Here is a 17,706-nt window from a genome sequence, read left to right as displayed (position 1 = left end):
TGTAAAGTGGTGACAAAGGTTACTAAGTTACTTATGACCTGTTGGAACAGAAACGCACAGAAAAGTTGAAGGAAATTGGTGTGAAACTTTCATTAAGTGTCATTTTTAGTAGGAGAAGGTTTTCTGCTCTGCTTAATTTTTAGTTATGTCCTGTGGCCATAACTGGCGATAACAGTATTATTGAGAATATGTTAGTGTAGCTGTAAGCACACTGAAAGATTATTAAAAAAAAAAAACTTCACAAAACAAAAGAAAAAAAAAAAAAACAACACCAAAGAAGTCTCCAAAATAATAATCCAGGATTCTTTATGATTTGTGGCAATACGATGCTCATATTCTTTGTAGCTTAGAAATGAGTCCATACCTTTATTTCCAAATGTCCAAAACTATGCAGTATAGGAGAAAAACTCTTCAGAGCTCAGAATTTCACCTTCAGTCTCTTAGGATACACGAATAAAAGGAATTAATTTCAACAAGCTCAGTCAAACTGGATGAACTGGTAATACTGTGTGAATGAGCGTGCGGTTGTCATTAGACTGGAAGTGCTGTACAATACTTGTGTCTTTAGGATCCATTTCTCAGTAAGATACAGAATTTAATTTAGCAAAACCCCCTATTAATTTATTTATTATTGTTTTGCCTCACTGGGGTGGCTCAAAACTGTGCAGTGACATGGCAGTTGTGCCATGTGGACAGGATGGAAAGAATCACGAGGCACCGTTGGCAACTTAGGTGTAGTGTTTTCCTTGTTCTATATTGTAAAAGCTGGGTTTCATCCTGCTTTGTAATGATAGCCAGAGGGAATGGAGCTTGAACACATTTTGTTCATTGCAGATTTTCTGTTAAAAAATATTCCCAAACCCAAATGATTTTATCCTACCGAGAGCTACATTTAGGAGGTCTGTGGATAGTATTCTATTAAAGAAGGCAAACGAGTTCTTACTGTACAGTGCTAAGACGGAATGAGTTTGGGTTTTGTTTGTTGTTAGTCTTGTTCATTGTGGCAGGTGTTTCACATAGTAATTCTGAGCCTGAAAATCCTATTTGCTGAGTTTCACCTGCTTTTTGAAATGAATGGGCACTGACTCTGCCATTGAGCCTGTAGCAACAAACGACACACGCAGGAACCCACCATTCAACTCTGGGTGCTTTAGTGTGAAAAATCATGGTAATTCACTCACAAGCAATACTGAAGAAGTGCAGGTATCGTCATGCAAATATTCACAGCAATTTTAAGTCGCAACTTCAATTCCAAATGAACCCTAAGACTGAATCTTCAAAAAAACAAAACAAAAAAAAAGTTGGTTTTTTTCAAATTGTAAAACATAAATGAAAACACACCACCCTTTCATCCTCGAAAACTTAAAATGAAAACAATAGGAGTCTTAGAAATTAAAATTGTTCTATCAGCATTTGTATATATAACCTTTTCTGTCCATACGTTTGTGCCTCACTCTTCCTGCTCCAAGACAAAAGCCCAGAGAATCAGAGAGCTGCCAGTGCCACGTGCTGGCTTCTCTCGAACTGGGATTTGGCACCAAGCTGTGTTCAGCAGGACACGGCATGGTCAGTTTGACCAGTTGCGGTCTGCACCCCCCAGCTCTTTGTACGTTATCTGAGACATCAAGTCATTGCAAGCATTTTACAAATGGAATACTGTTATTCATGCTTTCCTTTTTTCAATCCAGTATATTCCTGTTATAAAGGATTGTTTCACAAAAAAAAAAAAAAAAAAAAAAAAAAAAAAAGAGTAATCTGCGCAATTTCTGATAGAGATGTCATGGATGAGTGTGCTTATAATACACTACCTTTTGTCCTAGCAAACTTTTAACAACTTTTCTCAACATGATTTTTTTTTATTATTATTTTTTGGTGCTGCAGCCAGGATTTAATTGTTCCTAGAGTTGTCTTCTGTATGCTGAACACTCAGTTATATAGTCAGTTTTACTTATTTGCAAAATGCTATTCTGGGCATGTCTTAACTAGATAGAAGATTTTTATTTGCATTCCCAACCTGGAGAGTCAGGGAGCGAAAGTCATGACATAATTCTAAATATATGAGATGTCATTTCTTAATGAAAGCCTGAAAATGCCACACGAATGTGATTTCCTTCTCTATTTTGCTGGAAATTATGATCAGTTGAGGCAATCAGGATCAAATTTGAACTCTGTAAATTGTGTTCCTATAACTGATACCAAAATACCTAAACACAATAATGAAAATTAGATTTCTATTTAAAATGTTGTGCATAGCTGGTTTACTTAGTCATACTTGAGTATGGTAACATTAAAATGATTGGGGTTTTTGGGGGTTTTTTGTTGGTTTTTTTTAACTCAAGGTTATATTTTAGCTCAAATGTATATAAAAATAAAATTAATTTAAAGCCTTTAGTTACTGTATCAGTCAGCATGTACATAATACGTGTTGTAGAAACAAAACTGAAGAGAGTAAGCAGTATATGAGTAATTGAAGTATCTACTAATTACATGAAATTAGGTGGAAAACAAGGAGTATGGCTTTACTAAAGAGTATCCTCAGTTTTCTGTGTCAGCCTTGCATCACAGACGATCAAGTTATGCTGGAGGAAGACCAAAAGTCAGGTTGGCAATTGAGAAATGGTGCACCCAGAGCACCGAGGTATCAGTGGACAAATGTTCATCTCGATTTTTCTTTACTCCATGACTTATTAGACTGTCCTGTAGTTTATAACCTTCCCATTCTTCCTGCCTCCTGTATTGCTGTAGGTCTTCAAGGGAAAGAGAAATGCTCCTGAAGACCTGACTGGTTTTATTACAAGGTTTCTGTTATATACATTAGTTGGACATAAAATTACCTACAGCAATGCCTTTTTCTGGAGAACTTTTAGAAAGGTACTGCATCCCCAATGGACCCTAGTGAAATGAGATGCGTAATTAGCATAAAGGATTGATGGAGGAAAGATGAGGTGCTTTCATGGTTGCTTGATAAGAAATGGTTTTTGTTGCTGATACATGTCGGTGGGAGATCTGGTGTCATTGCTCAAGATATGGAAATGAAATCTGAGATAACCTCTGTTCTGTAACATTACAAAATGTGAGGTTTGAAGTACAGCAGAGTGAAAGGAACACTATCCAGATGGCACCGTGGTGACAGGCTTTATATCAAAGACCAGCTGAGATAAAATAAGAGCGGGCAAGAGAGGGCCTCTGAAAATCACTGATGCCTGTTACAGATGTAATGTAACTCTCTCTTTATGGGGAGAATATATTTGCATAAATTCATTGATCAATGATTTTGCTAATCCTGCAATATTTCAGGCATGTCCCAGCAAATTGATGAACGTTTCTATCAGTCCTCGGTGCGGATGCCTAATTATATTACATATTTAGAAAAGATGGATTTTTCCCTTCCTGGAGCATATGTAGCAGTTGAATGCTGTGCTCTTTCTCCTTTCCTGCTCCCATTAGGTTGAAGGGTTTTTTTTCCCTTTAAGAATAGCCTGGAGCCGTGCAGGCTGCAGAACTTGTCAAGATAAGAACAGTGCCAGGTTAGAATTATTAGTTTCATGAATCACTGACCAATATGCCTTTTGAGGAAGCCCACGTTTATGGCTTGTGTAGGTTAGTGCTGCAGTCACTGCTCTGAGAGACTCCAAAGTCAAAACTCCAGGAGACACAGATATCTGGCAAACCTTCTCTCCCATGATATTAATTGTTTCATTTGCATGCTCTGCTCATCTTGTGACCTGCCCTGCCTCTCCTTTGACTAATATAGTTTCTTTGTCAGTAATATAAAAGATGTAGAACAAGCATTTTGACTGTTGAAAGTCAAATGAATGTGAATGACTTAATCCAGAGGACACTCAACTGTATATTTAATGCAGACATGCGGCTCAACACCTTAGTCTTCTTCTCAGCTTCTGGTTATGATTGGAAAAAAAACTCTTTGCAGATAAAGCTGAGGTGATGGCAGAGTTCTGAGGGGAAGTACCAAGTTCAAGGTAGATGAATAGTCATTTTATGCCATAATTTGCAATTTGCTGTTCTCCAGAGGAGCTGATGACAATACTACGGTAGCTGGATGTAATCCCCTCGGCATTAATAAGGCCTGTTTGGCTGGGGGAGGAAGCTGCATGCCTGTGTGGCACAGGTTTCCGTGATATCAATATCAAAAACACCAGGACCTCCTCAGCCCTTCTGTGACACCAGCTGGGGCCCAAAACTGGTGGCGAGTGCGGGAACTCCTGCTTGTTCTGGGGTCAGTCATCACAACAAATGGATGATTTTAAAAGATGTTTCAAAACACATAACGGTTACCTTCTTTTTTTCTGTGTGCAATTAAAGGTATTGTTTATGACCTACAGGGGTATAAGCTGTCTTTTTCAGAGGCTGCTTTTGTCCTTCTGCTGTGCTGGTAGGACAACACAGAGAAAAACTCTGTGTTGTAGCCAGGTTTTGTACAAGAGAAGACTGAAAAGCCTGGTTTCTCTGGAAAGAGAGAGTAAAATTATGATGGGAGCTTTGTGTACCAGAATTGTTGGTCCACTACTTCAAGCCTTGTGTCAGATATTTAGCCTTAAACTGCAGCTGCTGGGATCAGGGTACTGTGCATTACTTATTACTAGCATTATCCAATATTTTTAACTGGGGCAATAATATTGTAACTATAATAACCTAGAAATCAAAATAGTAATATGTAGATAGCTTGCGAGTGAAGTAGGTAATTACATCTGCACCTGAAAAAAATGCATAGGTAGAAGCTTCCTCTGACCTGCTGTTCACAAGGTTATGCATGTAATGTAAGTATGTATGTGTGTAAGTATATATGATGAAAAGAGCATGTATGTTATGGTTAAATCAGGGAAGACAATTTTTAAAAAAGTTAAAAAGAAAGGCATATGATTAGCATAAATTAGGCTTTCTTTGCATAGCGTATCCAGTTCTATGTTTAAGAAAAAAGAAAATTTAAAAGCTGCATTAAGGGTAGAAGTATGAAACAATTTTAAAGTTATTTGAAGCCAAACAACCACAATTTCTATGTTAATTTCATTATCATAAGTGAACCAATTTCATGTTAACTAGTCCAATGCTTTTGAAGCAGAATTACATTTCTTAAGTTTCTGTTTTGGGATGAATAATCTGAATGCCTTGTTTTAGTGTGTATGGGTGATGGATGGCCACGCTTAGGACATCTGCAGATCCTTAGAAACAAATTTTAAATGGCTGTAAGGTCATCCAGAAACCTCTGTTGTGATATACCATGTTGAGTATGTTAGAGATACCTCAGCAAACAGCTTGGTCAGTTGAAAGAGCATCAAATGAGGTGGCTACATGAAGCCATTGAAGCAAACAATGAACAGTAGTGGCATTAACTTTCAAAAATTGTGTGAATCCTTCTTCCTTTCCACAGTACTAGAGGACGTGAGATATCTATGGTTTGCAAGTGCCAGACTGTGGCTGAGATTGGGGTTTATTGAGGGTAGAATAGAAGAGAACATTGTGGAAAACCAGTTGATGGCTGTGATAAAGGGATGTAGGGGCATGCACTGAACAATCTGGGGTTTTTTTGTTCACCAGGTTGGTAGTTTAGGTTTGTTTTTGCGTGTTTTGCCATTAGAATCTGAGGTTGTATCCGTCACGGAAAGCGCTTTGTTGGGAGAAGGGACGGTGGGAAAGCAGCTCTCGTTCATGGCTTTCGGCTTTGGACTTGGCTAGTGATCGATAAATTGCCGCAATGCAGCATCTCTGCGACGACACTTGAAGGCCGCTGAGAAGCCCCCTTTGGTGCAAGAGGAGGCTGCGGGCTGGGCGGGCTCTGGGGAGGGGGTAGTCCACTCCGCAAGCACCCAAGCTTCTTACTGGCTCCTTGGGCAATTTCAGTGATGTCTTAAAAGGGTTGGGTCCATTTTATCTGCGAGACACCCTGTCTTCCCATCCACGGCTAGGGCGTTAGAAATCAGGTGAGGCACTTCAGCTAATACTTAGGCTGAAATAGTTAGGACAGACCGTCCACAATGGCAGTTACATTTTATTTTGTGTGCATGCAGATGTAACAGAGAAACAGCCATGTATGGAGAACGATTGACTCCTTTTATTTAGCTACTTCTTGCGCTTGTAGAATATTCCTGAACAGATCGTGAGTGCTTCGAATTTTTTTCTGTGTGTATTTTATTTTGCAATTTTTCACTCTGTGGACTGAACGCAAGTGAAACACTGTGAGTATTTGCTATTCCAATTGTTATGGTTTCTTAGCTGTATTGCATACGCATGCATCAATATAAGCAGGTATTGCTGCTTCTCATGGGCAGGTGGTGTTCGGGAGAAATTTAAAAATGGGAAAGGTAGGTGTTTTTAAACATGTTGACCTTTTCTTGTGTGATGTACACAAATGCTGTCTAATGTATTATTAAAAAAAATCCTGATGGAAAGCAGGTCCCTTTCCAGCTTCACCAAGAAACATGTAATTGCCCTTGTCGAGGAACTAGGTGTTGTCTTTGTCCTTTCAAAACGTTTCTTTCCTCTGTAAACGTAACTTTTCCTTAACAACTGTTCATACATGCAAGTCTAAATTACAGAATGTGTTTATCACCCATTCTCTGTTTCATTAATATGGATTTATATTAGCCTATGTATTAGCCTTAATTTTCAGCATGTATGAATTGCAGGTAGGGGCATCACGTACTGTTAGAATATAAAGTCATTCCACAGGTATGGTCTGCGTCTCTTGCATTTTGGGGAGGTACTTCTGGCAGTAAAGGTGAAGTTCCCTCTTTAAAAGATTTGCTTCTATTCCTTCCTCTGCTGTCAAAAGCTGAGAATTGCCTTTGCGGTTCCGTGCCACACCAAGCCCGTTGTCATGTTGCTGGAGCTATGCAAGGTCTCTTCCCGCTGCCCTCTCCCAGTGGGAATGCCAGTGGCCTTGGGAGCTGAGGCGCAGCTGAGACACTGGGCTCCTGAAATCAGGGGAGGTCCTCTGGCAAGAGGAATAAGGGACATTATTTTGCCTGCACAGGACCTGGTAGCTCTGCTATTGGAGGGAAATGGAAACCAGGGGTTCTGGCAGCCCGATCTCCTTCGATGCCAATTGCCTGCCTCCTAAAAGGCTTTTGTAAAACCTTTTGTGCTGACACCTAGACGCTCAGGCTAAACTGCTGCCGGTGCCATTGCTATTCGTCATTATATTTCTACTTCTTAAGCAGCGGTCTGCAGCAGGCGTGGGGTTTGCCAGCTTGTCCCTCCTTTGGTCCCAGTGGCCAGCATGGGACTTGCAGGAATCCGCAGCCCTGCAGGCAGTGCCGCATTGCGGCAGTTGATGAAGTGGCACAATGACCGTCCCAAAGAGACTGAATATTGTCACATAGCCCCTTAACAATGGATGCACAAGTCCATTTTTTGTTACTTTCTCTAGCTCCGAAAAGACAACTTCTGTCTGCCATTTGGAATGACTTTTCTGTTCCTGGGTGTGTTACACTGACAAGTATGAAAAGGGTATGTTCCTTACGGTAGGGAAGTCTATCAAAATAGAGGCTTGAACCATATGGTTATAGCATTAAGCTTGTAGTGTATTCCTCAGTTTTGAGGAATGATACTTTTCCTTTATGATCCAAGTTTAATCTCTTTTTTTAGAATTTCTTTTGGTGGAGTTCTATAAGAAAACCACAGCACTCAGCTGACTGAGTGTTGAAACCTTTTACCTTGGAAATCTCCATCATGAAATGCCTTCAGCCTGAATAAATGGCAAAATTTGCTTGCTCCTTTCAAATTATAGAGTTGGACTGTGTTATTTGAATTGGATTATTTTTATAAGACTGCTTTACCGTCAGAAAGTACTAAGCAGAAACAACTGTTCGGGCAAGAACCTGGAAAACCGTTTTATTTTGCTGAAATACAGATGCATCAAACTTAAGGTTTGTATGATCTGACTCTGTCTTGTTGATTCTTTTTCATCCTTTCCATAAATACACTCCTGAAGGCTTTCAGGCCTCTGTATGCATCAAGAACCCAATCCAGTTTCCATTGATTTTGCAGGAGTAGCACAGAATCCATAAACTACAGTACGTGACACGCATGCATGCACTTGGGTAACACCAAAGCCATATTTAGTAAGAGACATCTCTGTATCACCTAAAAAAACCTCCAAACAAACAACAATAAAGTGTATCTATCTAAAAATTAATTTTTAATAAAGTAATAATTATTAATTCAATTATATTAATTCGTAGAAGAAGAGATTTTCAAATGAATCTCCAAAACAAAATTTTGATTAGCTGAAACTGAATACAATTATATTTCTGATTGCTGTGGCTCCTGTGAAAATCTGCACCTAAATAAATAGATTGCAGGGGCTAGATTCACTCCCTGCTGAAGTCAGCAAGGGGATTTGCACAGACTTCAGTGGACATTGCTCTAAGTATCATGATAACTGGACTTGTTCCCAACGGTTCTAGGCAATAATACCAGCCTTAGAAATTGGGTACCATAGAGAAACATCAAAACCACCCTGATGATGTAAAACATTTATTCAGTGTTTTCAGAAACACTCTTCTTTCTCTGAGTTCAAATACTTACAGATAATTATGGATGTAATTGGGACTTAGAGCCACAGCAGTCATTCCCAATACAGTGTACTGAAAATGTGTAGCCTTTGGGCAAAGACTTGAGAAAATTACTTGATTCAGAAAAAAGTAAAGGCAGTGTTTCTTGTGCCATTTTTAAGTTTAGAAAAATAACTCAGTGGAGAATCCTTAATTTAAAAATAAAGCGGTAGCAGAATAATTTCAGCCTGCGTTCTTTTGTCATCGTGCCAATGCTTTTATAACTAAAATTTCCATTCAGGCTGAATTGAATTTGTATTTTCTGCCTAGAATTAAAATGTCATGTAAAAGATTTAAAAGCTGATTGAAATTTCTCTAAAAAGCTTTTCCAGCTCTCACTGAGCATAGGTGTTAGAAAGAATTGGAGGATGCAACTGGTACCTGTATTATGTACACCTAATAAAGGTGATTTGATTGTTTCACAAAATAGATATCTCTTTTTGTATATAAGAAGAGCAGCCTTTGTTAAAGGGGAAGCGGTAAGATGTTTCATGTAAGATCATGTGGATGACGTTCTTGACTTAATATCTAACAAAGTTCACACCGTAGATTAATTATGTACCCTTATTCACTGTATAAACTTTATTGTATTTTATTTTACCTTATCTTGGCTTAGCGCACCTTGTTTTATTTTATTCTATTATTTTATACTGTTTTCTACTTTATCTTGGTTTAGCATATTTTATTAATTTGCATGTTGGTGTAAGTAAATAGATTCAGGCATAATGATACGTATGTGCGCATACAACATAAATGCAGGGCTAAAGATAACACAAGAGAGCTTTGAGCATCAGTCACCAGACATAAAAGTCACCGGAGTCCCTAATTTTGCTCTCACTTGTGTACATATGACAATACAATCTTTGATTGTACAAGCCCCTACGATATTTTTTTCTGGCCTCTTTTACTCATTTGCACTGATTCCTAGTCCCAATCTCTTTACCCAAACAGCTTGCCCAACCATTTTTTTAGCTGCGGGTCCTGTCTTTCCCTCTCCTGAGCTCCTGACCTCACCAGTCCCAGACGCCAGCCAAGGCACAGCCAGTCTCTAGGGAGAGCTAATGCAGCAATTACAGGATTTAAGTTAATATGCCCTAAAGTTATCACTATAGGGAAATGTGACAAAACAGCCTTTTTAAACAAAGAACTTGTTATTATAATAACCCAGTTTCCCCAAAGCCTGATGTTCTTGAAAGTAATCTCAGTCCTTGAAGGGAAAAAAAACCCTGTCATAAACATCTGGCCTTTATAATAGGCTTAAATAGTTAAAATCTGAATCTGACAGTTATGTGCAAATTAAAATCAGCCACAGAATGGGAAGAATCAGGCAATTGAAGGAGTAAACACTGCTGACAGTTCTGTGCATAATTCCATGCTAAGCTTATTTGTGTTTTTTTTCGTACATTTCGAAGAAGAACATTTTCTTTCCTCTGTATCCTTGCAACTAGTCATATTTCTGATGTCAGCTTCCCAAGTTAACAGCACTAGAGCCTCTCATGTTGCTGTGGTGAGAACATTTGCAAACGACTAATACTAGAACAGAAACCACAAATTGGCAACTAGTTATTTTTATTTATTTCAGTGGATTTTACGTGTCACCTGGAGACTATTTAGAAGATTATTTGCCTGGGCTAACATTGTGTTTAAAAATAGCGCTTGTATAGTGCCAACTCATTTTAGAGTTGGGTACAAATATTGAGACAAAACCCAGCTGTTATTGCTTTTGCTGCTAATTTGAGGTGTCAGATCAGAGCTCTACTGCTGTATGTCAGTGAATAAGGCCCCTTGTGAGATCATTATGTTTTCTAACAGTTGAGAGTAATGGATTAATCAGTGCAGCATCAGTTGCTTTCATTATATGCCCACATGGTAGTTGTGGGCTTTAACTTAAACAGTCTGTGGGGAGATCAAAGAATTGAGTACAAGAGGCACTCAGGGCTCACCAGAACTCTGAAGAGATCCAGTTGAGTGTTGGACCTTGCCAAATGAGCAAATCTTGGATGCCTTAAAAGCCAAGGGTGAGGACAGTGCTCAGTGCTGAGGGATGGAGTGCCGAAGCCATTTTGTTTTTCCATCAGAGGCCATGAGAAGCAGTAAATATTTAATTTAATGCAAATTCTTTCTGACCTGTGTGAAAAATAGCTCGTAACAGCTATTGAAAATATAGCTTCTTTCACCCTACAATTTCAAAGTTAATTGCAAACATTAATTATGGCACTGTAAAAAGTTCAAGTCTTGGTTTTATTACTAAAGATAGATGTAGATTCACTTTTTGGAATTGATGAAACGCCCCTTCTGTTAGTCATATTAGGTGGTACATAAGGGCTGGAAGGGGTCTGAAGTTGTCACCTATTTTCGTACCCAAGGGCAAGACCATCAAGTCCCATGCCACTCTTGCCAGGGATTCATTTAGTCTTTTTACTACAGGCTTCCGCTGCTGATGGCTGCACACCCCATAAAAGCTCTTTTTTGTATTTTTCCTGTTGTTATTTTAAGAAACATTTCCCCTATATCTAATCAAATTCCTCTTTCTGAAATTTAAACTGTTACTGCTTTGCTTAACCCTTGTGGAATACAAGAAACATAGAATTTGTTTTCCTTTTGCAATGGCATTTTATGTAGTTGGAGAGTGGTTTAAGAGTAAGTGATACAGATCTGCTAACACAGAGGCCTAAGGTTCTGCCTCTCTTAGTGTTAAATTTTGCTGCTAATGCAGACACCCAAATTCATGTTTCACTTCTAGTATTTCAGACAGATCCCAAGGTCCTCTTCTTCATGTGCATAAACTCTGATGGAGAGATGTCTAATCCTGCATGGATTGAACGGCTTCAGTCCATATGTACACTGTGAAAAGCTTCCTTCAGGTATTTTTAGTTACCGACACTCCACTCTCCTCACAAAGCTTTGGGGTCTTGGAGAAGTTGTCGTTCTGTCAGGGCCAGACTGTTGTGTTCCCTTCTGAGCTCCACTGGCAAGTTGGGGTGAGCTGCTCATCTTTTCTTGCATCAGTTCACCCACTTCTGAACAGAAATAACATTATCAAGTAGACTATTTACATGAGAGGCTTAATGATGCTTGGAGATGCCTTGGTTAAGTCTTAATAAATTTTCCAGTCTCATTTACTGGATGTATAGTTGCACTGCGGATAGGAAGCCTGGAAACCATGGCAGTTGTAGGAGAAGCAGTAATCAGGGAGTATGACAGTAATTCACTCTTGGGAATGTTACAAGCCTGCAGATGCACCATTTGTAGCTATCCATTGCATGCACATAGATAATAATCTTGCATTAGGCCCAATTACATGGTGTTGTGGACACACAACACACGGATTACATACAGAGCCAACGAGCACACTGTGATAAAGCGGCAGCGTAATTGAAGGAGACAGAGGAAATGTTAGACTTGTTAGTGCTACCCGTGCTGCAGTGCCTGATGTGGCTGCTCCCCACCAGCCTGGCCTGTTTGCTTTTCTGCTCGGTTTCAAAGTCTCACTTCACAAAACTCACTCTCACAGAGTCAGGTAACTTGGCACCTTCTTTCTGCAGTGCGTTGAGCAAGTTTTGAGCAGGAAAAGGAAACGAACATTCTTGTTTAACTTGCAGTGAAGCCCATAGACTCATCGAAGTACGTGCTGCCGAATGAGGACTGTTGTTTGCAGGATTTCTGCTATCAGACTGGGTTCTGTCAGAAGCCTGTAATGCATCTCCATTGCCCAAAAGCAAAAGGTATTAAAACCCAGAAATAAAATAAATGAGCTGTTGCCTTTTCAGATCTTATTCTCCATTTACCTGTCAGTAAACATGTCTGAATATTTCTTTCTAACTGAGAATTTTGCAAATGCTGGAGTGTCCCATGATCAGACAAATGTGACATAAAAGCAGCCTGGTGTGCCTCAGAAAGCTGAATGGCTAGCACAGCAGACCTCTAGTAACTATGGTAGGTACTTACTAAGACTTGGGGAAAAGTGTTAATCCAAAAAAATATTGTACCATATTATTTCTCAATTTGATTAGCTGTTTGTGCTAATCAGCTGCAGAAATGGCATGTGAAAGAAAATCAGTCTCTGTTACCATCAAAAAAAAAAGGGCATCTTCAGCATACGACATGTTCTCCCCTTCCCCTTTCATTTTAATCCATTCAGACTGTAAACAAGAAGCATCGCTGTGGGTATTGTGCTGATGCACAATAGTAATGCACAACTAGTAATGTATGCACATTATGAAAGTGCCTTGTACTTAGAAAAATGGACATTTGCATAGTGGTTTTCCTTTCACCATTGATAAAATAGGAAACTAACTTCTTTTAGGCTGGGATGTAGAAGGTGGTATTGCCATCAATTTTATGTGTTTAACAAAACCCTCAAAATTTCTATGTGTTTTTCCACTTGAAATGTGACTGGAAAACATTAAGACAGCTACTGTTTTACAATGTACTTCTTGAAGTACTATTTGAAGACATGAAATAGTTAATATTTCAGATAATTCTGTTGGGTTGTATAACTTTTTCTAACATCATTGCCAGAAGATCCTTTTGGTTCATGTCTAGCACTTAACTGGAACAGAGCAGGGAGATAAATTGTAATGAAAGTGTTATTATTTCAGATGAATAAGTCACCAGGCATTCTGATATTCGTTATATGCTCTTAATTGTATCATTAATTGAATTCCAAGTAAGAGAAACAAAATCTCTGTGTACTCTGTAATTTACAGAACCGAGAGTGTTTCACTACTGATCTGACAGCCTGGGATTTCTGCTTTCTGAATTACTCCAAGGAACATGAAAGGCTGCTTAGAGTTCCTGAGTTTTTAAAATAAAATACTCGTATTCTTAGTAGTGTTCAAAATTTAAATCCTTTCCTTTTTTCCCCAAAGTGTCTTCCATAACAGTTGCATGATTTCTTCTAGCATTAGGAATATAATGGTGTTTTTTCTGCCTCTCATCTAGTCCTGAATACCTGTATTCCTATTTGAGAGGGTGGAGAAGGGGGTAAAGAATAGTGCATAGGTATTATTTAAAAACACACACACAACAGTAACTTCTACAGGTTAACGATTTTAATGTAGTTGCATTGAGTCTGGAATAACAACTCTCTGTCGGAGAACTACAGTGGTGAACATGAATTTGGAGCAAGTCAGAAGAGAATAGAAATGCAACTGCATGTAGTTAAATTTGCACAAGAAGTTTGAGGAAGGAGAAAAGTAACTGCTTTCAAATCGTGACAGGATTGCAGAACGAGCATTCTTTCCTTTAAAAAAAATATCAGATTAGTAGTGGCTATAAATCAGCTTTATTCTTCAGAAGGAAGAAAGCAGCTCCATGCGTGCCTCTAACCAGTTTGGGCAACCGGCAGAGCTGTGAGTTAGTAGAGCAGTTCCTCTGGGGTTGTAAATTGAAGGCAGTAGAACTATGACAGTTCATTCCAGTGGAGGATGTACCACCTCGAAGATTGCTGATCCCACGTTATGCATCTTCCAAGTAGTCCTTGGAGGATCCTTAGACCTGCTGCAGTCTGCTTCTGCTTAGCTTGCAAGATCTGATAAGGATCACAGCCCAAGGTGGGAAGTTTGCTGGTATAAATAATATTGTCTGTAACCTCAGTTTCCTGATTCAGCATTTTGGATGTGAATAGCTTGCAAGGAGAGGACTTCTAAATGAGAGGACAGTGCCTTTTCACAGGGGAAGGGTATATTGGGTTCTGGAAGAGGTGGGAGGTATAAGGCTGAGGAGAACCCAGCAGAATACAAGCTTCCCCATATGATGTTGGAGAGTCAGAATATTCTGGAAGTTTTCTGTTTCTCACAGTTTCATGGTGTTTCTGCATCTGTTTCTATGGATTTGGATCTTAGTTGGATCAAAATGAGTCTATGGCCTTGGAGCAGCTAGCAGACCACTGGAGCAGGATTTATTTAACACACTCTTTGTGTGTTAAAAATGCCACTGTATCATGTGCTTACCCCTTTCAGGACACATACTCTTAAAAAATCATTGCTGGGAAAGCTTCATACCTGTGACAGAAGGCTTTGCAGAATGCCTCTAGCACACAGCTCTACCTGAAAGTGTCCCCATTTGAAAACCAAAAAGTTCCTACTGTGGGAGCTGTGTGCTCTGCCCAGCCAGAGCAGCAGGGTTACATCCCTGCAGCTTCAACCGGGCTGTAAGACTGTCAGTCAGTGCCCTTTGCAGTGTTTGCCCTTTTTTGTTCCAAAATAATTGCTGTTATCTTAGATGCTTTATTGCCTTCATGTCGTGATGGTTAACATTTAAATATCAATGAAATAGTATGTTACTAAGTCATCTGCGCAACAGCCATCTGCTAGTTATCCCTGAAATTTGTGTTTAAGGAGTATATTAATTCAGCACCGATTCTTAGAAGGAGGGTTATATATTTTTGATGAATTATGGGAAACGTTTGCTTATTAGGGGCAAAACCTGAGCCGCTCTCATCTGATACTTTGTGAGTAGAAATACTGTGCAATTGGAGTAATGCTTTGTCTGTTAAACAGAAATATTTTAAGAAGTTTAAAAATATTTTTGATTCATCAAATCAGACAGTTTTCCTCATCCAGGTGAAAAATTGCACTCTACCCTCAGTTAATGCAGAAGGAAGCTCCTTGTCACATCCTGTTCTGCCTGAATCCAATCCACATCCTTTTGAAATCAGTTGAAAGTCTCCCTGGAACTCCTATGGCTTCGTTTGGCTCCCGTAGTGCCATGTGTGACCTATACAGGCATCAGCTATTTTTGTCAGCTGGCTTTACATGTGGCTTTTATTCATCAGTGTATACCTAAAATCTTCCAACCAAGTGCATAGCTCATTTTTAGGTAACAGGCAACTGAGGTAGAGGGTGAATTATATTTTTACATTTACAGAAAAAAAAATGATGGTGCAATTAGAAATTCTATTTGTGAGCCTTGTTGGAACTTCCCAACATGCATGTGCAAATGCAGATAGCAAATAAATATAGATATTGAGGGCTGGGTGTGTTGATGTATGTATATGTATGCACCCTTGCAGGAGGTTTTGTTCACTTTCTGAAACTGTTGTGCATGCGTGTTTTTGCTAACTGTCCACAAAAGACTTCAGTGTGCATCACTGGCTAAATAAGGTGATCCAGCAGTAGCAGTTGTAGGACAGAGAGGTTCATTTTGCACCGTATAAACTACCACAGTGGGGCATTTGTGTTGTCATCATGACATCGGCAGGAATTCAAAGGTAGAGCTTTCCAGGCCTGCAGCTGTACAGCGATACTAATTACGTTCACCTCCAGCGCAGAAGCCGCAGTAAGGCAGTGGCACGTGCAGGCTGTGATACACAGCTGATGAAATGACTGGCCTGATAGCTGTAAGACCTTGCCTTCAGGTTTACTTCTCAAGTTGACAGGATTTCCTTCTTCTTCTTAGCCAGTGAATTTATAATAGAATGTGTTTGAGTCTTTGTATATTGAGAAATTAAATACACAAATCTGTAATTTTGTACACCCATTGATTCCAATACTTAGCAATGTATTTCTTGTGCAATTTTTGGCAGCGTCAAATTTTCCAGAGGATGTGGAATGAACACTGTATTTTATACTATAAGCCATAAGGCACTGAGGCCTATAGCTCTTACCAGCCTGGTGTGTGAACATGTGACTTAACTGACATAGATCTCTGGCAACAGATCTCACATGCAGATTCCAGATTTCCAAAACTTTGCTTTTACTGACACAACTTGCTCTGCTGGCAGATTTGGAAAGGAAGAGTAATTTTGCTCTGTTGGTGTAGTTTGCTGCTATGGGTATGTCAGCTCCCAAGCTGGCTCCAGATCAAGAGTGCATCCGTCTGGTAGAGCACTGTGCTGAAATACCAGCTACCATCCTGCTAACGAAGTGGTCACGTTCCGTCTTGCTGGGATGCAGTGCAGCAGCAACAGCAACACGCTGCTGCCAGCATCAGAGCCTGCTCACACACCTCTCTGCAGCGTGGCTGTGTGCAGCCACGTTACTCTGCAAACTCCTGGCTTTGCCAGTATGCGTGTGTGTCTTCCTGCATGCCAGAAAAACAGTCTTAATAGGGTATAATCTAATTTAGCTTTAATCTGCTCATGTTGTAAATGATGGTTTTGCCAAGGGATTTCTAGGCAGAATTGTAAAAATGTTTTTAAACTGGCAGATGACCAAGAGGGCTGGTTAACTTCTGTAAAACTCTTCGAGAGCTTTTGATTAAAAGTTCTATGTAAATACGTAACATCGGAACAACTAAATAGTTTGGAGAAATGTAATGCGCCTTTAGCTTGCTTCAGCAGGTATTTTCTTCAACACATACACAAACATACAAAAGCACTGTCTCCTGCCAAAGTGGCCCTGTGGAGCGCTGGGCTCCTTGTATAAAGCAGCAGTTGCTCCATGCCATGGTGCTGTGGCCACCACGGGTTTCAAATGGCAGCTGCAGCCAGTGGTGGGACCGGCCACACCAGGACATGGAGTCATCACTGGCACCATCAATTCTCATGACAAACTGGGCTACTGTATTTGCAGGTTTGATGCACTTGGAGCACAGCAGTTATGCTCTGTCGGAGTGTTTTCCATTTCCTGTGCCATCTTGGTAAACTTTTTAGCTTCTAATTTGCTAGAGAGTCATTGATATAATTAGGAGCTACATAAATGGGAGCAGCACGCTCAGCTGATGATAATCGAGTCAGTTCATTTTTCATAAGAAGTGCTAAGGGGGTCCCTACCAGTAGCTAAGATCATATTCCCTTTAAGCTGTGCTTTGATGGAGCAGCAGAAATCCTTACATGCCTGGGTCATGACATGTTGTGTTATGGGCTGTTCCACTACCCATAAATTTTTTTCATAAGGAAACCAAAGAAAGGGTACCCATCCATCCATGTGTTTTCAAAAGGGCAATTTGAGCTGTCTGTCTGTGTAAGCTGGCTGCACTAACAAGCCTGTGAAAGTCAACTCCTTTTGTGTGAGAGTGAGCACTTCAAGTGCAAAGCTTTCATGCTGCAGTGTGCAAGTTTGATGTTCCTCCACTTGAGTTGCACCAGGTTTTCAAGCAACATGGCAGCTTAACCAAAAAGTATGAACCATTCCAGTAGCCGATAAAAACTCACCTCCTTTACCCCTTGGTACTCAGACATGGCAAATAG

At 39.8% G+C, this 17,706-nt stretch overlaps 1 protein-coding gene across 1 annotated transcript in view; it reads left to right on the top strand.

The window, feature by feature from the left end:
• The window catches only part of SLIT3 (slit guidance ligand 3), a 531,438-nt gene that overhangs the window by 302,700 nt on the left and 211,032 nt on the right, over positions 1 to 17,706 (top strand). The window lies entirely within an intron of this gene.

Source organism: Falco rusticolus, chromosome 8 (assembly GCF_015220075.1).
Source record: "Falco rusticolus isolate bFalRus1 chromosome 8, bFalRus1.pri, whole genome shotgun sequence".
Lineage (NCBI taxonomy): Eukaryota > Metazoa > Chordata > Aves > Falconiformes > Falconidae > Falco > Falco rusticolus.
The sequence above is the reverse complement of the archived record's forward strand: the minus strand, read 5'-3'. Positions and strand labels throughout refer to the sequence as shown.